Here is a 24710-nt window from a genome sequence, read left to right on the forward strand (position 1 = left end):
TGTGTGTGTGTCACTGGCTCTGTGTGTGTGTGTGTGTGTGTGTGTCACTGGCTCTGTGTGTGTGTTTGTGTGTGTGTCACTGGCTCTGTGTGTGTGTGTGTGTGTGTGTGTGTCACTGGCTCTGTGTGTGTGTCGGTGGGTCTGTGTGTGTGTGTGTGTGTGTGTGTGTGTCGGTGGCTGTATGTGTGTGTGTGTGTGTGTGTGTGTGTGTCTGTGTCAGCATCTCTGTGTGTCAGTGTCTCTGTGTGTGTGTGTCACTGGCTCTGTGTGTGTGTGTGTGTGTGTCACTGGCTCTGTGTGTGTGTGTGTCACTGGCTCTGTGTGTGTGTGTGTGTGTGTGTGTGTGTGTGTGTGTCACTGGCTCTGTGTGTGTGTGTGTGTGTGTGTGTGTGTCACTGGCTGTGTGTGTGTGTGTGTGTGTGTGTGTGTCACTGGCTCTGTGTGTGTGTGTGTGTGTCACTGGCTCTGTGTGTGTGTGTGTGTGTGTGTGTGTGTGTGTGTGTCACTGGCTCTGTGTGTGTGTTTGTGTGTGTGTCACTGGCTCTGTGTGTGTGTGTGTGTGTGTGTGTGTCACTGGCTCTGTGTGTGTGTCGGTGGGTCTGTGTGTGTGTGTGTGTGTGTGTGTGTGTGTGTGTCGGTGGCTGTATGTGTGTGTGTGTGTGTGTGTGTGTGTGTGTGTGTGTGTGTCTGTGTCAGCATCTCTGTGTGTCAGTGTCTCTGTGCGTGTGTGTCACTGGCTCTGTGTGTGTGTCACTGAGTGTATGGCTCTGTGGGTGTGGGTCAGTGGCTCTGTGGGTGTGGGTCAGTGGCTCTGTGTGTGTGTTTCAGTGGCTCTGTATGTGGTTCAGTGGCTCTGTATGTGGGTGTGTGGGTTAGTGGCTCTGTGTGTGGGGGGGGGGTCAGTGGCTCTGTGTGTGTGTGTGGGGGGGTCAGTAGCTCTGTGTGTGTGGGCCAGTGGCTCTGTGTGTGGGTCAGTGGCTCTGTGTGTGTGGGTCAGTGTCTCTGTGTGTGTGGGTCAGTGGCTGTGTGTGTGGGTCAGTGGCTCTGTGTGTGTGTGGGTGTGTTGGTCAGTGGCTCCGTGTGTGTGGGTCAGTGGCTCCATGTGTGTGGGTCAGTGGCTCTGTGTGTGTGTGGGTCAGTGGCTCTGTGTGTGTGGGTGTGTTGGTCAGTAGCTCTGTGTGTGTTTGTCAGTGGCTCCATGTGTGTGGGTCAGTGGCTCTGTGTGTGTGTGGATCAGTGGCTCTGTGTGTGTGTGTGTGTGTGTGTGTGGGTCAGTGGCTCTGTGTGTGTGGGTCAGTGGCTCTGTGTTTGTGGGTGTGTTGGTCAGTGGCTCCTTGTGTGTGGGTCAGTGGCTCTGTGTGTGTGGGTGTGTGGGTCAGTGGCTCTCTGCGTGTAGGTCAGTGACTCTATGGGTCAGTGGCTCTGTGTGGGTGGGTGGGTCAGTGGCTCTGTGTGGAGATAACATTTTTTTAGATCTATTTATTATATATTTATCTTGCCTTTGGCTGTATCCTCCCCTCCAAATTCCGTTAACATGGCTGCGCGACGTCACGTAATGCTCATTGCCATAACAACGAGCCGCTCCGTGACGTCACGCGGTATCAAGTTGACATGACAACGGGACACATTATGTCGCCGAGGCATCACGTGATGCAACATGTCACCGCCGGACGTCAGTGTCTCGTTGTCATGGCAACCGGGTGCGTCATGTGATGCAATTTGTTTTATAAATAATTTTTTAATGTGTCCCGGTTTTACATTTTGAAAATCTGGTCACCCTATGCATTACCCAACAGCAGCAGCCAATCAGGATGGAGGAAGCTGTCCAGTCCCCTAGCATCAGCCCTGCTCTGGGAAATCCCGCTGTCCTCTAAACCGGTCAGGTCACTATGTCCGGAGAGGTAATACCAGTATACACATACACGCCCAGAGAGGTAATAGCAGTATTCACACACACAGAGAAGTAATACCGGTATAAACATACTGTACACGTTGACTATTACCGCTCATTTTGTACTGGACAGAGTGTCCAAATACAGGACAGTGTGGTTCAATACTGGACACCTGGCAACCCTATATAATGCTACCCACTATATTTGTCAGATCACAAGATTACTATTTTTGGTCAAGTACTGTATTAGGTTATATTTTTGAGCCAGGAAGATAGTCAAAGCTGAATGAGGAAGTATTTTGTGTGTTTGGGAGTCAGTACTATTGAAACTAACTGTCAGTGACAATCCACATACCACAGAAAGTGCATTACCAGATGCCAGCAGGCCCTGGGGCTGGAGGAGTGGCTAATGATGAAGTATCAGAGAACACAGCATTGACATCATAAAAAAAGATCTGAAAACCTAATCTTTTCATATTGTGTAGATGCAGCTTGGTGTTTTTTTTTAACCTTCTGATACTACGGTGTGCAAACACCCGCATAAATGCACTGTTGTATACAAGGAACCTAGCTCCCGTGAGTCTTTAAATTCATTAGCTTCCTGTGAATAAACCCTTTTTGATGTACTGTATTTAGTGTGATCATCTTGCATTGTGCATGCAAAAGTGCATCCAAATATACAAAAGACAACATGGTATTTCTTAGATTTTGGAAAATGACTACATTTTATTAGGCTTCGGTGTCTATTTACAATGAGGACGATGCACGAGGCTTCGCTAAAAGCTAATTTTTCGTAAATGTAAGAGGAGCAAATGAATCCATCAGTGCGTCAATGTATTAAAATTATTTTCATGTGTTGTGTGGCATGTGCATCAACTTTTTTTTAAATTAGGCGTAAAAATGACACTAGGGGAGTGGAGCACATACAGACGCAGCAGAGTTATTGCACCCGCGGGGGCGTTATGGTGGTATATTCTGCGTTATCACTGCCATTGTATATTATGGAAACTCGGAGAGAGTCTGCGTTATAATGCGATATTCTGCGTTATCAGTGAGTGCAATAAACCTTTCTACATCTGCATGCAAATGTAATGTATAAATAAATTGCAAGCAGGCGATACTTTTGTGCACCACAAATGCGTCAAAACTGTCCATCACGTCTTTGTGGACAAAAAAAAAATGCAAGTAGATGCAAAAAATCCTAATACATTTATATGTATGTAAGGATGTGTATACATATATATGAGGGTTCCGCGCTGTCACTAATAAAGGAAGCGCCATACTGTTCTTTTGCCAGTAAGGTTACTGTGTGATTAGTCAGGCTGCGCATGCGCGAGGGAAGCGCGCGAAAGGCAACCAATCTGTAGGGACTTTGGGGATTGCACTCTGAACTCTGAACTGTGGGAGAGTCAGCTGAGCCTGAGGACCAATAGGGTGCGAGACTCTGGATGGAGACACAGGATGCGTGTGGGCGGTGGGAGACACGAGTGAGAGGTGAAGGAGGAAGGTGGCGGAACCTCGTGTGCGTGAGCGGAGGGTCAGTGACCCTTCCGCTTAGGTGAGAGACATTCCCCAGCCCCGAGGAGCATTACCCCTGTCATCGTAGGGTGCCGCTTTTGTAGGGACGGCCGTAGCAGTTAGGGACGTATCCCTTTAGTGCGGGTTCAGCTGCGGAGTTGCGGACGCCATCTTGGTCTGGAGAACAGACCGCACAGCATAGCGGAGTGTCGGCGCAAGGCTGGAGCAACACTAGGGACCCTTTGTGAAGTGGTGTGGTCACCGTAGTGACCGGAAGGTATCGTTAGTCAACAAGTGCACCTACACCGGTCATCAGGCGCTGATCCCGCCTCCCACTAACTAATTGGGGGCACCAGTGTGCCATCATACTATTCTATACAGATACTAGTTACAGGACATACTCCTTGGGAGAGTGGCAGAGCCACCTGTGTACAGAACATTATCCCTAGCAAGGTGTGGCCGAGCCACTGTGTGTTACGTTGTGTTTTGTAGAGTATAAGGGTCTTATACATGTTATGTATACTCTGCAAGATTCCGTTAGTTAATCTCAATAGTAAAAGGTTGCCTGTTGCACAATACCGTTGTTATGTTTCTTGCTCAGGGTAGATCCTCTAATATGGGGATCCTGGGTAAGTGGAGGCACTGCACCATGATAAGTAAGGGTATGACCCCAGGCTCCCCAACAGCGGAGGCTCAGAGCTCCTGAAGCCACAGGTATACACAACATCAGTAGTTCCTTTAAAGCAGGGATTCACAAAAAGGGCTACATTTGGAGGCGCTGCTGAGATTCTTAGACCTGGGGTGCCCCCACATTTTTTTCTCTATTGTGCAACCAACCCACATCATGTCGGTGCCCTCGGCGCTCGAGGTGCGCAAGTGGGCCCAGCGGCGCGGGGTTCCCTTGAATCGTGTTTTCGCGCTGGGCCATGTCCCCGCCACGATCTCGCTAGGTACAGTGACCGAGCAGGTCCGCAAGCTTCCGCTCCTGGACAATGCCCAAGTACAAGACCACTTCTATGACCGCGACCAGGCCTGGCGTCGGGTCTTGTATGCCACTGAACAAGATATATGCCCCGAGGCCTTGCCCCGTATACTACTGCTGCCCGAGGCCCCGGGGGTGCGCTGCCCCATAGTCCAGGTGGACACCTCTGCGCCCCTGGCCACTTCCACCCCACAGAGAGAGTACACAACCGCAGTAGGTGCCGCGACTGGGGGCCCAGACCACTCCCCTGACCGTGGTCTGCAACCTCGCTGGCCGGCAGCCCTAGGCTCCTCGTCCACCCCGCCAGGCCTGCGGTCTGGCCTCAACCGACTTAGCCTATCAAGACTGAACACGTACCCCGCAGTCGGGGATAGCTTACCGGGAGACACCTCTATTCCCGCGATAGCAGCCGCTCTCCACAACACAACCCAGTCGCTTCAGTATAGGAAGTTAAAGGCCTTCTCCGGTGAGAAACCCACGCCCCAAGGGGAAGTAGGGATAGAGGACTGGTTGGACCATACCGAACAGGTGCTGCCTGAATGGACCTGCACGGACGCGGTCCGAAGACAACGCATCGTTGAGTGCTTACGGCCCCCTGCGTCCCACATGGTGCACTACTACCGAGATGACAACCCGGAGGCTGATGCAGCAGATCTCATCTACTGCCTGACAAAGGCGTATGGGGCTCCGGTGGACACTTATGCGTTGATGGCCAAATTCCACGCGTTAGCCCAGAAGGAAGGGGAAATGGTATCCGACTTCCTCAGGCGACTACACCTGGACTTATGGAATTTGGTGAGGAAGGGCGTGGTGCCAAGGATAGAAGCCAATGGACTGCGCACCACTCAGCTGTTGAGGGGGATCCTACCCCTACACCCCGTGTCGGTGCGGGTCAGTAGCTGCCTGACGCCCGGGCAAGCCTTATCGTTCCATGACCTAATGGATCGGGTCCAAGCGCACGAGACGGTGTTATTAGGACGTGACCTGACCCCTGGGAAAAAGCCCCCGCCCGGGGGTAAGGAAGTCAAGAAAGTGGAACCCAAGGCCGATGTGCCCGAACCTGGGGACCCTGACCCCGAGGATGCCAGTGCACCAGTGACGCCACGGCCTCGTCTCCCGACCGGGCGAAGTTCACCAACCGGGAGAAGTGAGAGTTACCTCAGCCAAATTCAGTGCTATGCATGTGGAAAGATGGGACATCTGCGTGCCCGTTGCCCCACCGTACGGAAAACGGCATCCCGGCCCGCGCAGTCGATGCCGTGCAAGACCCTGGAGGATGGAGAGGCGTCGCCGCCATCCCCAAGCAGCCGAATCGGCCCCGCCGCCATTATTCGGGTAGTTATCGAAGGCATCTACGCTGCCGCATTGCTGGACACGGGATCTCAGGTGACCATCATATACCGGCCCTTCTACGATCAACACCTACATCGATTACCGTTACTCTCTGCGGATGCCTTGCGACTGAGGGGATTGAGTCATGAGGATTACCCCATAGACGGCGTAGTAAAGGTGCAGTTAGACATCCCCCAACTGAACACTGGTAAACATCATCCCATGGAAGTGGAGGCCTTAGTGTGCCCTGAACCTCAGGATCACCCCAGTGCTCCGATCATCTTGGGTACTAACGCTGACATTGTACGCGCGGTGTTCCGCATGTATCTGCAAGAGGCGGGAGAAGCCCCGCTGCTGGCCCTAGCCGCCTGCCCCGCCCTCCAAGAGGTCTGCGGCAAAATCGCGACTCAAGAAGAGCATGGGATGCTCTATAGTCAAGAGTGGGGACTGACTCAAATTCCCCCGGGGGAAGGAAGAATGATGGTCGCCGCATGTCACTACCCGGGCCGACGCCCGGAGGATCAGCTCTTCTCCCTAGAAAGTGTGGCCCAGGATGAGCACCGGCTGGGCTACGAGGTGTTGGCCTCCGTCAAGAAGTGGCCTGGAAAAATCCCTGAGCGCACCTGGGTATACGTGCAGAATATCTCCCCATATTCCATGAGCATTGATCGGCGCCAGCCGCTGGGCAGAATATACCCCGTGACCCCCGAAGAGAAGGGTGTAACGGGGCGCCCCCGTAACTATGGTCATACCTCCGGATCCCGGCTAGAATTCGACTTTGGGGATTCTCCGCTCCCCGAGGAATGGAGGGAAAGACTGCGGATCGAGTTACAAAAGCGCCAACATGTGTTCTCCACCAGTGACATGGATGTGGGGTGCAGCCGCAGTGCCCGCCACACCATCCGAATGAGTGATGCTACTCCCTTCCGGGAACGTTCCCGACGGCTCGCACCACGGGACGTAGACGAAGTGAGAAGGTTACTCGCCGAAATGGAGAGGGCTGGGATCGTGCAAGGATCCTGAAGTCCTTACGCATCGCCCATCGTGGTAGTCCGCAAAAAGAACGGGACCGTACGCCTATGCGTGGACTACAGAACCCTAAATACCCGCACCATTCCCGATCAATACACGCTGCCCCGAATCGAAGATCTACTGAAGGCTCTGACGGGAAGTACATGGTTCAGCGTACTCGATCTCAGATCAGGGTATTACCAGGTACCCATGGGCCAGGAGGACCAAGAAAAGACGGCCTTCATCTGCCCATTAGGGTTTTATCAGTTCACCCGCATGCCGCAAGGGATCTGTGGGGCACCCGCCACGTTCCAGAGATTAATGGAAAAGACTCTCGGAGACCTGAACCCGCAAGAATGCTTAGTGTACCTGGATGACATTATAGTGTTCGGGCGAACTCTAGAAGAACACTCCGAGAGACTAATGAAGGTACTGGATAGACTTCAGGAGGAGGGCCTCAAACTGTCTCTGGACAAATGTAAATTCTGTCGGTCCTCCGTGACGTATGTGGGCCACATCGTATCGGCCGAAGGGGTGTCCACCGATCCCGGGAAGATAGAAGCGGTAGTGAACTGGCCTAGGCCTCAGAATATTCAGGAGTTGCGGTCGTTCTTGGGATTTTGTGGCTATTACCGGCGGTTCGTGGAAGGCTACTCCAGCAAAGCCAAGCTGTTGAACGATCTTCTAAAGGTATATCCCGGAGAAACCGAGAGAAAGGGAGTCACGGCGCAGACACCCTTTGGGGAGAAATTGACCCCAGAATGTGAACAGGCATTCCTGAACTTAAAGACTAGCCTCACTCAGGCCCCGGTCTTGGCCTATGCGGATCCAGAACGGGAATATGTCCTACATGTCGATGCTAGCCTTAGCGGGCTGGGAGCGGTATTGCATCAGAAGTATGAGACAGGGCTACGTCCGGTGGCCTATGCGAGCCGAAGCTTGACACTTAGTGAGCAGAACTATCCGGTCCATAAACTGGAATTCTTGGCCCTAAAATGGGCCGTGGTGGACAAGCTGCACGACTACCTGTATGGGGTACAGTTCGAAGTACGCACGGACAACAACCCCATGACATATATAAATACGTCCGCCAAATTGGACGCCACGGGACACCGTTGGTTAGCTGCCCTGGCCAACTATAGGTTCAACCTTAAATACAAACCCGGACCCACCAACATAGGTGCCGACGCCCTGTCTCGTCGACCTGGCCTTCAATCTACCCCTGATGAGGAAGTATGGGAAGAAATACCGGGTCCCGGGATTCGTGCTCTCTGCTCCGTGGCTGCGGTAGTTGACAATCAGGTAGCATTCTTGGAATTACGGGTTGCTGACTCTTTGGGATGCCACTCGCGAGCCATTCCTCGGGCCTATCAAGGTCGAGAAGGGATGAATATCACGGAAGATAATATCATCTCGTGGAGGGATCTAGTGCATTACCAAACTCAAGACCCCATAGTGGAGATGGCCCGTCAAGCGGTACAACAAGATAACCCTTCTATACTGAAGCAAGCCCCCAAAAACTTGGTGAAACTCCTGTTGAATGAGTTTGGGAAGTTCGAAATGGACAATTGTTTGTTATATCGGGTGATACCATATCATAACCATCCCGATCGGCGTCAGCTGTTTCTACCGGAACGCTTGAGGACCCTAGTCCTTCGGGCCCTTCACGATGACCATGGCCACCTGGGCATTGATAAGACATTTGGGCTACTACAGGATAGGTTCTACTGGCCTAGAATGAGGGAGTCCGTGGAGCAGCATTGTCGAAGGTGTAATCGCTGCTTACAAAGGAAGACACTGCCCACCAGGGCGGCTCCCATGGCACACTTGAAAAGTTTGGGCCCCATGGATCTGGTGTGTATGGACTTTCTCTGTATTGAGCCCGACAGTCGGGGCGTTAGTAATGTTCTCGTGATCACTGACCACTACACCAGGTACGCCCAAGCATTCCCTACGAAAGATCAGAAGGCCGTAACGGTGGCCCGAGTCCTGTGGGAGAAGTATTCATTATGGATTACCAAATCGTCTTCACTCTGATCAGGGCAGGGACTTTGAGAGTACACTGATAAAGGAATTGCTCGCACTACTGAACATTGCCAAGTCACGTACTACCCCGTACCACCCCGAAGGGGATGCTTTGCCCGAACGGTTCAATCGCACCTTGTTAGATATGTTAGGAACTCTGACAAGCCCACAAAAGACGGAGTGGAGTAAGCACGTCGAGGCGTTGGTACATGCGTATAATTGTACCCGGCATGAGTCCACCGGGTACACCCCGTACTTTTTGATGTTCGGAAGAGAAGCCCGGTTACTGGTGGATGTGCGACTGCGGATATCTACCGATGGGGTATCCAACAGAACGCATTTTCGATATGTACAGCGTCTAAGGGACAGTTTGCAGCAGGCTTATAAATTGGCTGAACGAACGGCAGCACAATTGAATGCGGGAAATAAAAGACGCTACGATCACAAAGTACGTCACAAGGAGATTCACCCCGGGGACGCGGTCCTCTTACGCAACTTAGGTGTTCCTGGGAAACATAAATTGGCGGACCGGTGGCGGGAAGGTGTGTACGAGGTGGAGTCACAGATGCCTGGCCTTCCTGTGTATCGGATCAAGGACTCCGAAGGCCGCATAAAAGTGTGGCATAGGAATCACCTACTTCCCATACCTCAAGTAGGGAACGACGAGTTGGAATTACCCGCTACACCAATAGATGGAGAAGTTGAAAACCCAGAGGATGGCCTAGAGACTGTAAAATTTGCCACCTCTGAGGATCCAATGGAAGGAACCTCTCAAAGGGGCCTTCCGGCCGCGGGGGCATCTCCCGAAGGAGCTACGGGTAAAGAGCCTCTTGGCCCGAACATCGACAATCTGACTCCCGTGAGTCAGTCCCTAGATCCACAAAGCCCATGTTTCACACCCCAGAGAGACTTTACTAACGCTGAAAACCCCTCAAGGGTAGAGATGGGAACACCAGTTGAGACTGGATACTCTGCAGAGGAAGCAGAGGAGAATCAACCTCGGCGAAGTCAAAGAACCAGTCAACCTCCCATGCGAATGGCATATGATCAATTTGGGGCACCCCATTATGAGGCTCAGCAGTGGGCTCAGCATAGAATGCAAGCTATGGTGGTACTGTTCAATGAAATGTGTAACCTAATCTAGGAAAAAGAGAGGGCTGTGTAAATAAGTTCAGCTATGTTGTTTAGGTAGTCCAGCGGGGACGTTGGATTCTGGAGGGGGGAGAATGTAAGGATGTGTATACATATATATGAGTGTTCCGCGCTGTCACTAATAAAGGAAGCGCCATACTGTTCTTTTGCCAGTAAGGTCACTGTGTGATTAGTCAGGCTGCGCATGCGCGAGGGAAGCGCGCGAAAGGCAACCAATCTGTAGGGACTTTGGGGATTGCACTCTGAACTCTGAACTGTGGGAGAATCAGCTGAGGCTGAGGACCAATAGGGTGCGAGACTCTGGATGGAGACACAGGATGCGTGTGGGCGGTGGGAGACACGAGTGAGAGGTGAAGGAGGAAGGTGGCGGAACCTCGTGTGCGTGAGCGGAGGGTCAGTGACCCTTCCGCTTAGGTGAGAGACATTCCCCAGCCCCGAGGAGCATTACCCCTGTCATCGTAGGGTGCCGCTTTTGTAGGGACGGCCGTAGCAGTTAGGGACGTATCCCTTTAGTGCGGGTTCAGCTGCGGAGTTGCGGACGCCATCTTGGTCTGGAGAACAGACCGCACAGCATAGCGGAGTGTCGGCGCAAGGCTGGAGCAACACTAGGGACCCTTTGTGAAGTGGTGTGGTCACCGTAGTGACCGGAAGGTATCGTTAGTCAACAAGTGCACCTACACCGGTCATCAGGCGCTGATCCCGCCTCCCACTAACTAATTGGGGGCACCAGTGTGCCATCATACTATTCTATACAGATACTAGTTACAGGACATACTCCTTGGGAGAGTGGCAGAGCCACCTGTGTACAGAACATTATCCCTAGCAAGGTGTGGCCGAGCCACTGTGTGTTACGTTGTGTTTTGTAGAGTATAAGGGTCTTATACATGTTATGTATACTCTGCAAGATTCCGTTAGTTAATCTCAATAGTAAAAGGTTGCCTGTTGCACAATACCGTTGTTATGTTTCTTGCTCAGGGTAGATCCTCTAATATGGGGATCCTGGGTAAGTGGAGGCGCTGCACCATGATAAGTAAGGGTATGACCCCAGGCTCCCCAACAGCGGAGGCTCAGAGCTCCTGAAGCCACAGGTATACACAACACCAGTAGTTCCTTTAAAGCAGGGATTCACAAAAAGGGCTACATGTATGAACAAGAACACACATCATGCAAAGAATCAGAAAACATGCGCACAATATACTGTAATGATGTGAATAATAACAGACCAACATACAGCATGCAGATAATGATTTCAGGTGAAAAATTCATTTTTTCTCTCGCAATGCATCATTTAAATTTGTTTGGGGGAAGAAAAAAAAACTATTTGTGTTACATTGCCTCCCATGTGTTAACAACAGGAATTGCAGGTACAATAATTCATGGTGATACTTATGTCTCGGCGTTGATTAAGAACGCATAGGAAATTGTGGTCTAACATGACCAGGTTAGATATTTTTGTGAAGTATTTTGTTATCTCTTGTTAAAGTTAATGATAGTGCTGTGTTATGTTTTGCGTTACTTCTGTTGATATGTCTGTTATAAAACTTGAATAAAAAAAAAAATTGCTTTTTTTTTTAAATGTTGATATGGCCAAAATAATACTAATATTTGTTTCTTATATAGACCGTGTACACAGTGCTGTACATAGAATTTGAGACACAATGAGGCCCATTTGCCAAAACCTTAAAATCTAATGTTAGTGCCTGGGGCACAGGTGGAAAAAAGGAAGTGATATTACCACCAAGCTACTACTTGAACCCAAAAGGTGTATTGTATGCAAGGAGCAGCTCTCAATTGATAAAACTCAACAGGGTTTTTTTTTTTTAGAAGTCCTTGCAAGCAAAAGAACACAACTCGGCAAACTGGAGCGGTTTCAAAAAAAGTATCAGCAGTTTAATTTTCCAGAGTACAACATTTCTGGCCTTCGTCAGGTGGGCTACTAATTTAGCCCAAATACCTTGGGGTTCACAGAACGGTGCGAACTTTGAGCAGATTGGGTCTTCTACTGTATTAAAATCAAGCACAGTGCTGCTACTTTTAACTGGCACATCATGCAAAGGTTATCTGACATTCAGTTCAAGGTATGTCTTGCTTTTCTTTCTGGGGAACAGCAGTGCAGGCGATGAGCATTGGTTAGTCAACAGAACTCCCTTCTTAGTATTTGCTACACCCAACTGGAACTGCTGTATAGGAGGATATTCTTCCTGCAAATACTTCCTTATAAAAAAACTTACATTTGTAGTTGCCCTGTTTCTCTAAGGGGTAAAAAGTATATAGGAATAAAACAAGCAAATAAGGGTAGGAATCACAGTCAAAATCATATACTTTTGATATAGTTCATTATGTTTCAACCGTAGCTATGTACAGAGAAACGTCATTGACGTCATGGAATCCCATTCCCACATTTTAAAAAAAATGGACTATATTACTGCAGCAATTCTGCATAGAATTCATCATCGTGCAGAATTCAGGTTGCTATGAATTTTAGACACTACAGTTAAATAAGTATTTTCGAGCCTCCTCGCACCTGAAGGAACCGGGAATAGACTGAAGATGTCGATAATGTTTATTTTCTCGGTGTAATAAAATTTTTTTATTCTCTCAGCTTACTGACCGCACTGTCATTTCTTGTGATCTACTTTCTTTTTTATATGAATTTGAATAGTTGACCTTGTAGTGAATCTAGTTGTTACAACATCTGCCAAGGGTGTCACATATATTTAAAGACCAAGAATATGCAAATATATATATAAAATCATACATTTAGAATACATAACAAAAAGAGAATTATGTGATGTACCAGGAAAATAATAAGAATATTTTTATAAATACAATTTTAACAAGCTCTGATATAAAGCGGTCACAAAAATGACATATATATATATATATATATATATATATATATATATATATATATATATATATATATGAAGGGTGTTGCCAGGAACCGTTTGGAAACAACAGGAGTTGATCATTACAAGTGTAAATACAAGTATTTTTGTTCATTGCGAAACCGACTGTGCTATACATGATGTTATATTGAAATTTTGGTCAGAACCAAAAATGATCACATTATTGTACAAAAATATTATTATTAGAACATTACCCTGAAAAAGTGTAAACGTCACCATAAGTATAGAGATACACAGTTTGGCACGAATATGTATCTCGAGGTAGAGCTTTCTTGAAATATATATTAAATGCAGAAGTAAAATTCTACAGTTTTGTAGAAAAATATACAGGAAAATAACATTTAAGTTGTAATTAGAAAAGAGGATACAAGTACATACGAAAATAATATTCAACTTAAAGTGTGATACGGGTGGAAGTAATATCACTGTAAAGAAAGTTTAATAAACTTCACATAGTTTAACCAGATATCTCCGTATTGCCAGGGATTCATCACTCAATTAATTATACAGCTACTATTCTATATGCAGTTTGTATTATCTATGAAAATGTATTTATATAAAAGCTAGGATTGGCTGAGATGGTGCCTGGTAATCTGAAGCCATCATTCCGTGCTGACAAGGCTTGGAATAGATTGTACACATTGTCTTGCTGGCCCTTAAATTACTTAACACAAGGGTTCTCATCTCCAGTCCTCAAGACACCCCCCCCCCCCCCCACCAATAGGTCAGGTTTTCAGGATATCCCAGCTTCAGCACCGGTGGCTCAATCAGTGGCTCAGTCAATGACTGAGCCACCTGTGCTGAAGCAGGCTCTTAGATCAAGCCACCTGTGCTGAAGCAGGGATATCCTAAAAACCTGACTTGTTGAGGGACTTGAGGACTGGAGTGAACCCCTGCCTTAAGAGGTTTACTTTATACATGACGCTCATTGCCAAGAGAGCTTTTCATTCAGAATCTGGCGCAAAAAAAAAAAAAAGAAGACAATTACCTTATAAGTGATCTCGATAGCAACGCTTCCTTCAGCGGCATTATTCATAAAAAGGCATGGGAAACTGTGCAGACTGTAACATTGGTTGAAATGAGTCTTGAAATATGAGCAAGCAAACTGGCCAGTGCTGGTGGTAATAGTTTCATTAGCTGGGAACTTCCATGGGGAAATCCCCAACTGTACAGCTTCCTTATCTGTTGCAGCTGTCAGCCAATTGCTTTCAGTGTCTCCTTTAACCCAAGAGGCTCTGTAAGAGAGAGAGAGAGGGAGAGGCTATTCTTAGAGATACCCCCCTTTTTTTATTTTCTTAGAATGCCTAATGTTTTTAAACTTCAAGCATGCTTTTCTAACATCAAATGAAAGAGAATGTGACATTATTGTATAAAAATACATTGAGCGTCACTTGGAAGTTAAAAATCTAATTTAGTCCCCGTTTGTACATTTCTCTTTCACTTTCTTCCTCTTTTTCAGTGTTACTCTGATGTTACTATATTTATACTGTAGATATGTTGTAATTATGTGACTGAAAGGTCTTTAAAATAAATCACACCTAGTTGTTGTTCTGCATACACAGACATCTTATGGGCCGGATACATCAAGCTGCGGTAACCAAAAAATGCAATATTATGCCCCCAAAAAGTGCCTTATTATTACCATGCAATACATCAACGTTACATCTCCCTCACTCTTCTTTCTCTCACTCTCCCCTTTTCTTCTCTTTTAATCCTTCCACATCGGTCTTACTTTTGCACCCCTCTCTTTTCTCCCCAATCTCTCTCGATCTTTCCCCTTCTCTCTTCTACCACCCTTTCTCCTCTTCTCCCCCCTTTCTTCTCCCACCCCCTCTCACTCTTCTCCCACCCCCCTTTCTCTTTTCTCCAACCCTCACCCTTTCGCTCTTCTCCAACCCTTCCCCTTTCTCTCTTCTCCAACCCTCCCCCTTTCTCTCTTCTCCAACCCTCCCCCTTTCTCTCTTATCCAAACCTCCCCCCTCTCTTATTCAAACCTCCCCCCCTCTCTTCTCCCACCCCCTCTCTCTCTTCTCCCACCCCCCCTCTCTCTCTTTCCCCCCCCCTCTCTCTTCTCCCACGACCCCTCTCTCTTCTCCCACCACCCTCTCTCTTCTCCCACGACCGCTCTCTCTTCTCCCACCCCCCAGAACTTGGGCCCGGCTTAACTTACATGTTAAGGCCACCTGGGTGCTGGGTGGACTCCTCCTCTGCCACTGCCTTCGCCTCCCATACCACACGTAGGGGTCGGGGAGCGTTTCCCTATCTGCGGTGGGCTGCAGGCAACCATCCCACGGGTTGGATGTGACTAGCAGGTCATACTTTGCCCACCCCTGCTTATAGGACTAGGAGGTTTCAGACAACGATTTATTTGGCGTTCACATGTTTTCACTGCAAACTCTCACTTTTTCATATAAAGACATTCAGCAGATGGACCTATCATTTGAAAATTAACAATAGATTTGGCCTTATCTGACCATTGTAATTTAAAGATACTTACTCCTCACGAAGAAGGACCGCCTTTGAAACGCGTAGGGTTGCCGGGAGGACCAGTTTCAGTGCAACACTAAAAACCCGGAAGTGACGTAGAACGCCGGCTGGATCGGCAGTGGATGTCGCGGAAACCGGAGCAACACACATGAACTGATCTGTCTCTTTGTATTTTACACTGTTATGTGTCAACTTACACCTGAATTTATATAAAGCTGGAGCTTTTAAAAGAAGTCCCTCTTGAAATCCTTTATTACTACACGGAGGTGAAATTACATCAAAAGATACCTTTACATGCCTGGTATAGGCACTTGAATGTAAGTGCATATCTTACCATCTCTATGTGCCTATGACATATTGTGAACGTACTTCACTATATTGTTTTTTCTTTTTCTCTTATCTTTCCTTATTACGAGGAGCGCTGAACACTTTGAACATTTTTGAGGTATGGGATGGCAGAGGAAGATGGCCTAGGAGCTACGGTGGGGAGGAGGGGGGGAGAGAGGGTGATCCGTGGTGTCGGCGGAGGGGAGGAGAGCTGCTGCTTCTGAACTTTGCATGTCAGCTACGGGTGTGAGGGGGAGGAGAGGCTGCTTCTGCTTGCATGAGTGTGTGTGTGTGACAGTGTGTGTGTCTGTGTGTGACAGTGTGTGTGTGACAGTGTGTGTGTGTCTGTGTATGACAGTGTGTGTGTGTGAGAGAGAGTGACAGTGTGTGTGAGAGAGAGTGACTGTGAGAGAGAGAGTGACTGTGAGAGAGAGAGTGACTGTGAGAGAGAGTGACTGTGAGAGAGAGTGACTGTGAGAGAGAGTGACTGTGAGAGAGAGTGACTGTGAGAGAGAGTGACTGTGAGAGAGAGTGACTGTGAGTGAGAGTGACTGTGTGTGAGAGTGACTGTGTGTGAGAGAGTGTGTGAGAGAGAGTGTGTGAGAGAGAGTGTGAGAGAGTGTGTGTGAGAGAGAGAGTGTGTGTGAGAGAGAGTGTGTGTGAGAGAGAGTGTGTGTGAGAGAGAGAGTGTGTGTGAGAGAGAGAGTGTGTGTGTGAGAGAGAGAGTGTGTGTGAGAGAGAGTGTGTGTGAGAGAGAGAGTGTGTGTGAGAGAGAGAGTGTGTGAGAGAGAGAGTGTGTGTGAGAGAGAGAGTGTGTGTGAGAGAGAGAGAGTGTGTGTGAGAGAGAGAGTGTGTGTGTGAGAGAGAGAGTGTGAGAGAGAGAGAGTGTGAGAGAGAGAGAGTGTGAGAGAGAGAGAGTGTGAGAGAGAGAGAGAGAGTGGGAGAGAGAGAGAGAGAGGGTGGGGGAGAGAGAGAAGGTGGGGGAGAGAGAGAGAAGGTGGGGGAGAGGGAGAGAAGGTGGGGGAGAGGGAGAGAGAGAGGGTGGAAGATAGAGAGAGAGGGTGGGAGAGAGAGAGAGGGTGGGGGAGAGAGAGTGTGTGTGAGAGAGAGAGTGTGTGTGAGAGAGAGAGTGTGTGAGAGAGAGAGAGTGTGTGTGAGAGAGAGTGTGTGTGAGAGAGAGAGAGTGTGTGTGAGAGAGAGAGTGTGTGTGTGAGAGAGAGAGTGTGAGAGAGAGAGAGTGTGAGAGAGAGAGAGTGTGAGAGAGAGAGAGTGTGAGAGAGAGAGAGTGTGAGAGAGAGAGTGTGTGAGAGAGAGAGTGTGTGTGTGTGTGTGTGAGAGAGAGCGTTCCCCCACACTGAGCTGTGATGGGTGGGGGACAGAGCTGTGATGGGGGGGGGGGGGGACCAGAGCTGTGAAGGGAGGGAGGCCACATTCATATGCAGGGGGGGGGACCGGATTGCTGTGAACGGGGGAGAAAGAGAGAGGGGGCAGAGAGGGGAAGGGGGAGAGAGGGGAATGGGGAGAGAGAGGGGGTGTGGCGACAGAGGGGGAGCGGGAAAATTACATGCCGGGTATATCAGCTAGTTGTGCATAAATAATGGCTGCGTACTAAAGGACTGGGGTATAACAGAACAAAACTAGAGAGCAAAAAGATACTCTCAAAAAGAATCCAATGTGTAGCACACCAGCAAATGAAATAAATGCAATTATACATTTTATCGAGAGAAAGGGGTTACATAAAACATATATCGCTGTATTATTAAGAAACAGCGATTACAAATATATTGCCCATATACTTCTTGATAGCGAGACTGCCCATACGCTCAATATATTTTTAATCTCTGTTTTTTTAATAATACAGTGATTATGTGGTTTATGTAACCCCTTTCTCTCAATAAAGTGTATAATTACATTTATTTCATTTGCTGGTGTGCTACACATTGGATTCTTTTTGAGAGTTTCTTTTTGCTCTCTAGTTTTATTCTGTTATACCCCAGTCCTTAGTATGCACCCATTATTTATTATTATTTATTCACAATTATTGGTCAATATGTTGGATTTTCACTGATTTCATTCCTTTTCACCCACAAAAATACACAGCTCAAAATGAAAATAAAGTCTGTTGGGCAGAGTTTTCAAGACATCACCATGTCTAACTCAGAATTAATGGACCACTCATCACCTTGTAATTATTTCAATAAAATCACAAAGCAGATATTACTGTTTATATATATATACAGCCACCTAGTACCAAACGTGTGCTGCTTGGGCCAATATTTACTCGCCCGGGGGTTAAATCCACTCGTCTGGGGCGAGCAAATGTATAGGTTTGTCGAACACTGTATATATATATATATATATATATATGTATATATGTGTATATCTTAATATATAAAATCGAATGGTTAGTGAGGTTAGTGCTATCTGCGGTGAATCTGATTGGTCCGTGATTCATTGGCCAAGAGGTACGCCCCACTATGACATCACCTCCTTCACTCTCACACACTTGCAGTCACACCACACGCCCAGAACCTCTGAGGACTCCTTGGTACACAGTCACCCCCTCACACTCACACACTCAGTGTCACACTCAACACTACACACACTCACACTCAACCCTGTACACACACACACACTGTCACCCCTGTGTACACACACATTCACAGTCACCCCTGTGAAAGAACAACCTGTACACACACACACACACACACACACACACTCTCAGCCCTGGTCACCCCTGTGTACACACACACACCCCCTACGCTCACCTCTCCCGGCGCTCCCGCTCCCCTCATCTCCATCCCCGGCGGGGGAACAGGCAGCGGACCTCGCGGCGCCTCATCTCCATCCCCGCGCAGCAGACCCCCTTCCTCCCTCGCGATGCGCCTAAGATGGCGGCGGCGCCGAGTGAGAAGATGTCCCTGTGCACACGCGCGCACATTACACCCCCTCCGCTCACCTCTCCCGGCGCTCCCGCTCCCCTCATCTCCATCCCCGGCAGGGGAACAGGCAGCGGACCTCGCGGCGCCTCATCTCCATCCCCGCGCAGCGGACCCCCTTCCTCCCTCGCGATGCGCCTAAGATGGCGGCGGCGCCGAGTGAGATGTCCCTGTGCACACGCGCGCACATTACACCCCCTCCGCTCACCTCTCCCGGCGCTCCCGCTCCCCTCATCTCCATCCCCGGCGGGGGAACAGGCAGCGGACCTCGCGGCGCCTCATCTCCATCCCCGCGCAGCGGACCCCCTTCCTCCCTCGCGATGCGCCTAAGATGGCGGCGGCGCCGAGTGAGATGTCCCTGTGCACACGCGCGCACATTACACCCCCTCCGCTCACCTCTCCCGGCGCTCCCGCTCCCCTCATCTCCATCCCCGGCGGGGGAACAGGCAGCGGACCCCCTTCCTCCCTCGCGGCGCCTAAGATGGCGGCGCGCACGGAAGGACACCCTTCTTCCCTCGCGGCGCCGAGTGAAAAGATGGCGGCGGCCGGAAGTAGAGGTAGGTGTCGCTCTAGGTGACGTCTGTGTGTGTGTGTGTCACTGTGTGTGTGTGTGTGTGTGACACTGTGTGTGTGTGTGTGTGTGTGACACTGTGTGTGTGTGTGTGTGTGTGTGTGTGTGACACTGTGTGTGTGTGTGTGACACTGTGTGTGTGTGACACTGTGTGTGTGTGTGTGTGTGACACTGTGTGTGTGTGTTGCCCCCCTGCCTTTCACGCCCCCCCCTGCCTTTCACGCCCCCCTGCCTTTCATGCCCCCCCCTGCCGTTCACCCCCCCCGCCTTTCACGCCCCCCCGCCTTTCACGCCCCCCCGCCTTTCACGCCCCCCCCCCCCGCCTTTCACACCCCCCGCCTTTCACGTCCCCCCCCCCGCCTTTCACGCCCCCCCCTGCATTTCACGCCCCCCCGCCTTTCACGCCCCCCCGCCTTTCACGCCCCCCCCGCCTTTCACGCCCCCCCCTGCCTTTCACGCCCCCCCCTGCCTTTCACGCCCCCCCCCTGCCTTTCACGCCCCCCCCCTGCCTTTCACGCCCCCCCCTGCCTTTCACGCCCCCCCCCTGCCTTTCACGCCCCCCCCTGCCTTTCACGCCCCCCCCTGCCTTTCACGCCCCCCCCCTGCCTTTCACCCCCCCCCCTGCCTTTCACGCCCCCCCCTGCCTTTCACGCCCCCCCCCTGCCTTTCACGCCCCCCCCCTGCCTTTCACGCCCCCCCCTGCCTTTCACGCCCCCCCCTGCCTTTCACGCCCCCCCCTGCCTTTCACGCCCCCCCCTGCCTTTCACGCCCCCCCCTGCCTTTCACGCCCCCCCCCTGCCTTTCACCCCCCCCCCTGCCTTTCACGCCCCCCCCCTGCCTTTCACGCCCCCCCCCTGCCTTTCACGCCCCCCCTGCCTTTCACGCCCCCCCCCTGCCTTTCACGCCCCCCCCCTGCCTTTCACGCCCCCCCCTGCCTTTCACGCCCCCCCCCTCACGGCCTCCGGGCAACGCCGGGTATATCAGCTAGTCTTAATATATAAAATCGAATGGTTAGTGAGGTTAGTGCTATCTGCGGTGAATCTGATTGGTCCGTGATTCATTGGCCAAGAGGTACGCCCCACTATGACATCACCTCCTTCACTCTCACACACTTGCAGTCACACCACACGCCCAGAACCTCTGAGGACTCCTTGGTACACAGTCACCCCCTCACACTCACACACTCAGTGTCACACTCAACACTACACACACTCACACTCAACCCTGTACACACACACACACTGTCACCCCTGTGTACACACACATTCACAGTCACCCCTGTGAAAGAACAACCTGTACACACACACACACACACACACACACACTCTCAGCCCTGGTCACCCCTGTGTACACACACACACCCCCTACGCTCACCTCTCCCGGCGCTCCCGCTCCCCTCATCTCCATCCCCGGCGGGGGAACAGGCAGCGGACCTCGCGGCGCCTCATCTCCATCCCCGCGCAGCAGACCCCCTTCCTCCCTCGCGATGCGCCTAAGATGGCGGCGGCGCCGAGTGAGAAGATGTCCCTGTGCACACGCGCGCACATTACACCCCCTCCGCTCACCTCTCCCGGCGCTCCCGCTCCCCTCATCTCCATCCCCGGCGGGGGAACAGGCAGCGGACCTCGCGGCGCCTCATCTCCATCCCCGCGCAGCGGACCCCCTTCCTCCCTCGCGATGCGCCTAAGATGGCGGCGGCGCCGAGTGAGATGTCCCTGTGCACACGCGCGCACATTACACCCCCTCCGCTCACCTCTCCCGGCGCTCCCGCTCCCCTCATCTCCATCCCCGGCGGGGGAACAGGCAGCGGACCTCGCGGCGCCTCATCTCCATCCCCGCGCAGCGGACCCCCTTCCTCCCTCGCGATGCGCCTAAGATGGCGGCGGCGCCGAGTGAGATGTCCCTGTGCACACGCGCGCACATTACACCCCCTCCGCTCACCTCTCCCGGCGCTCCCGCTCCCCTCATCTCCATCCCCGGCGGGGGAACAGGCAGCGGACCCCCTTCCTCCCTCGCGGCGCCTAAGATGGCGGCGCGCACGGAAGGACACCCTTCTTCCCTCGCGGCGCCGAGTGAAAAGATGGCGGCGGCCGGAAGTAGAGGTAGGTGTCGCTCTAGGTGACGTCTGTGTGTGTGTGTGTCACTGTGTGTGTGTGTGTGTGTGACACTGTGTGTGTGTGTGTGTGTGTGACACTGTGTGTGTGTGTGTGTGTGTGTGTGACACTGTGTGTGTGTGTGTGACACTGTGTGTGTGTGACACTGTGTGTGTGTGTGTGTGTGACACTGTGTGTGTGTGTTGCCCCCCCTGCCTTTCACGCCCCCCCCTGCCTTTCACGCCCCCCTGCCTTTCATGCCCCCCCCTGCCGTTCACCCCCCCGCCTTTCACGCCCCCCCGCCTTTCACGCCCCCCCGCCTTTCACGCCCCCCCCCCCGCCTTTCACACCCCCCCGCCTTTCACGTCCCCCCCCGCCTTTCACGCCCCCCCCTGCATTTCACGCCCCCCCGCCTTTCACGCCCCCCCGCCTTTCACGCCCCACCCGCCTTTCACGCCCCCCCCTGCCTTTCACGCCCCCCCCTGCCTTTCACGCCCCCCCCCCTGCCTTTCACGCCCCCCCCCTGCCTTTCACGCCCCCCCCTGCCTTTCACGCCCCCCCCCTGCCTTTCACGCCCCCCCCTGCCTTTCACGCCCCCCCCTGCCTTTCACGCCCCCCCTCATGGCCTCCGGCCGCCCCCCCTGCCTTTCACGCCCCCCCCCTGCCTTTCACGCCCCCCCCCCTGCCTTTCACGCCCCCCCCTGCCTTTCACGCCCCCCCCCTGCCTTTCACGCCCCCCCCTGCCTTTCACGCCCCCCCCTGCCTTTCACGCCCCCCCCTGCCTTTCACGCCCCCCCCTGCCTTTCACGCCCCCCCCTGCCTTTCACGCCCCCCCCTGCCTTTCACGCCCCCCCCTGCCTTTCACGCCCCCCCCCTGCCTTTCACGCCCCCCCCCTGCCTTTCACGCCCCCCCTGCCTTTCACGCCCCCCCCCTGCCTTTCACGCCCCCCCCTGCCTTTCACGCCCCCCCCCCTGCCTTTCACGCCCCCCCCTGCCTTTCACGCCCCCCCCCTCACGGCCTCCGGGCAACGCCGGGTATATCAGCTAGTATATATATATATATATATATATATATATATTTATATGATACAAATTGGATAGTGTTACTTTTGCTCGTTACTTGTTACTGTGGAATGCACACTACATCCCTGCCTTTTTTAAATTCATATTTGTCTCCTATATGCACAGAATGTCAGTATTTGCAAGTAATATAATGCCTGTCTTACTCAAACCACAAAAAAGCAGCCTAAGCACTCCCACATTATTTCTAAAATAGAACAAAAAGGCAAATACGCCCAACACTAGACCACAAAGAAGAACAGAATACACCGGCCCTGGATTAGAAAACACTATCATATTTTATGTCATTGATATGTCCGAAGTGCTTGGTCTAAACCAGGGGTCGGGAACCTGGGGCTCTGAGCTGCATGCGACTCTTTCAGCACTTACATGCGCTCTCATCCGTCCGCAGGTTGCCGCTCTCCAGCTGCTGCCGCCTCTCTCTCTTACTGTGCTGCTCATGGCTTGGGAAGGGGGGCCCGGCAGGCACTGGCCTGTCTTCTACACTGTCCCACGCCGAGTCTCTCTGATGCCACTTCCAGCGCACGCCGGCATCAGAGAGACCTGGTGTGGGATATAGTAGGAGGCAGGCAAGCAGCTGGGGAGATGCCGGGCGGCAACATGAGGTCCAACCAGCGCCGGCAGGGCTTCCCCCCGCAGCCAAGAGCAGCACAGTGAGGGAGAGAGGCAGCACCTGGGGTGCGGCAACCCAGGACAGTGAGGAGAGAGGCAGGTAGTGTGTGTGTGTGTATGTCTGTGTGTATATATATATATATATATATATATATATATATATGAGAAAAAAGGAAAGAGAAAGAAACAGGCGCACACCTAGTGCATTACCACAATAAAAATGTATTAAATGAACATAAAATCTTACAAATGCCCACTCACAAAGATACAGTAAATATAGGCGTGTATGAGATAGGCTCTCGTGTGCCAAGCAGTTCGATCACCAGCATGCGTCCGCAATCAATAGCGTCGTCACGTGAGTCTCCTCCGTGCAACCGGAACCGGAAAAGGGGTCATTCACCTTTGGTGTTCAATAGGACAGGTCCCTCCAGGAAACAAACGCCTCCAATGTCACTAATGTGATAGATTATTGTCCGGGAGAGCCGGGAGAGCCAAAGTTCTCAGTCAAACCGCAGCAGTGTTCGTGGGCAAATGGCGGCCGGAATCTAGCCACGCCCTAGGGATGGGTAGTGTGTGTGTGTATATATTTGGGAGTGGGTAGAATTTGTGTGTGTGTGTATATGTGCTGGGTAGTGTGTGTATTTGGGGGGTTAGAGTGTGTGTGTATTTGGGGGGGGGTTGTGTGTGTATGTGTATGTATTGTGTATTTGAAAATTACAAACTGTTTTGCACAGAAAAACAATGAAAATAAATAAATAAGGGGATTGTAACAGGGTGAAGTCACCTGCTGATGAATATGCGTGGGAAACAGACCTGTGTCTGCTGAAACCAGAAGTCAGAAGGTTAACCCAGTTAGAGCTACCTGAGCAATCAGGGCTGAATTAACACAGCTGTCAGGCAGCTTGATAAGGAAGCTACTGCTGGTAGTAGGTGGGTTCTCTCATACAGCAGAACTGTCCTGTCAAGGCTGCTGGAGCCTGAGAGATTGCCTGAATGCTCTCTTAGGACTAGAGTCCCCACCAAAGAAGAAATTGTTCTTCTTTCTATTTACAAGAATCTGTTATTTGAGTAGTTTTTTTTATGTTTTGTCTTTGCCTTAAAGGGACGGTGTGCCTAATGTTTATTTACTGTGGAAAATAAAACCACTAAAGATAAAAGCCTTACCCACTCTTTGGGACTCATACTGACCACAACGTGAGGCCGTCCTGCCACAGGGGCTTTATTGTGAGATGCATTTTATTCCCCACATATTTTTTCTTTTCCCTAATTCTGATTAAAGTACGTTTGTATGTTAGTGCTTATACAGTATATACCTATAAGTGTGTGTACAGCATATGAATGTGGGGGTGTAATATTCATACATGTGTTGTGGGTCTTGGAATATTTTGGACAATTTTTTTATTTTATAAAATGGCTCTTTTTCCTTGAAAGTTTACAGACCCCTGGTCTAAACAAAGTGTGTTGGGAAGAGTTTCTGTTAATCGTCTATCAATATTCTGTTTTCATGAAGAAGGAAAAGAATTAAGGTTTATTTAGTTCCTATTTCATCGCCGTTCAGTCCCATACCTGATGCATGTCTAGCCTGGGTCCCCCTCTGGGCTCCCAATGCCCCCCTCACCTCCCGATATGGAGGGGCATGGGTACATCCGGCAGGTGCTGGTAGGAGCAGGGAGGTTCGGCAGGCGACCCAGTCACTGGCGGCTCCCGTAGCAGGACGTCACCATGACAGGCGCGTGAATGCGCAGTGGGATCGCGCATGCGCAGAGGACCTCCTAGAGGTG

At 51.1% G+C, this 24710-nt stretch overlaps 1 protein-coding gene across 1 annotated transcript in view; it reads right to left on the minus strand.

Moving 5' to 3' along the window:
• TANK (TRAF family member associated NFKB activator) overlaps positions 1 to 14018 on the minus strand; it is a 72738-nt gene extending 58720 nt beyond the window's left edge. The window contains exon 1 of the mRNA XM_075609254.1: positions 13809 to 14018. The gene's annotated coding sequence lies outside the window, so the exon portion shown is untranslated. The remainder of the gene's footprint in view (positions 1 to 13808) is intronic.
• Between the last annotated feature and the right edge of the window lie 10692 nt (positions 14019 to 24710).

This window comes from Ascaphus truei, chromosome 7, assembly GCF_040206685.1.
Source record: "Ascaphus truei isolate aAscTru1 chromosome 7, aAscTru1.hap1, whole genome shotgun sequence".
NCBI lineage: Eukaryota > Metazoa > Chordata > Amphibia > Anura > Ascaphidae > Ascaphus > Ascaphus truei.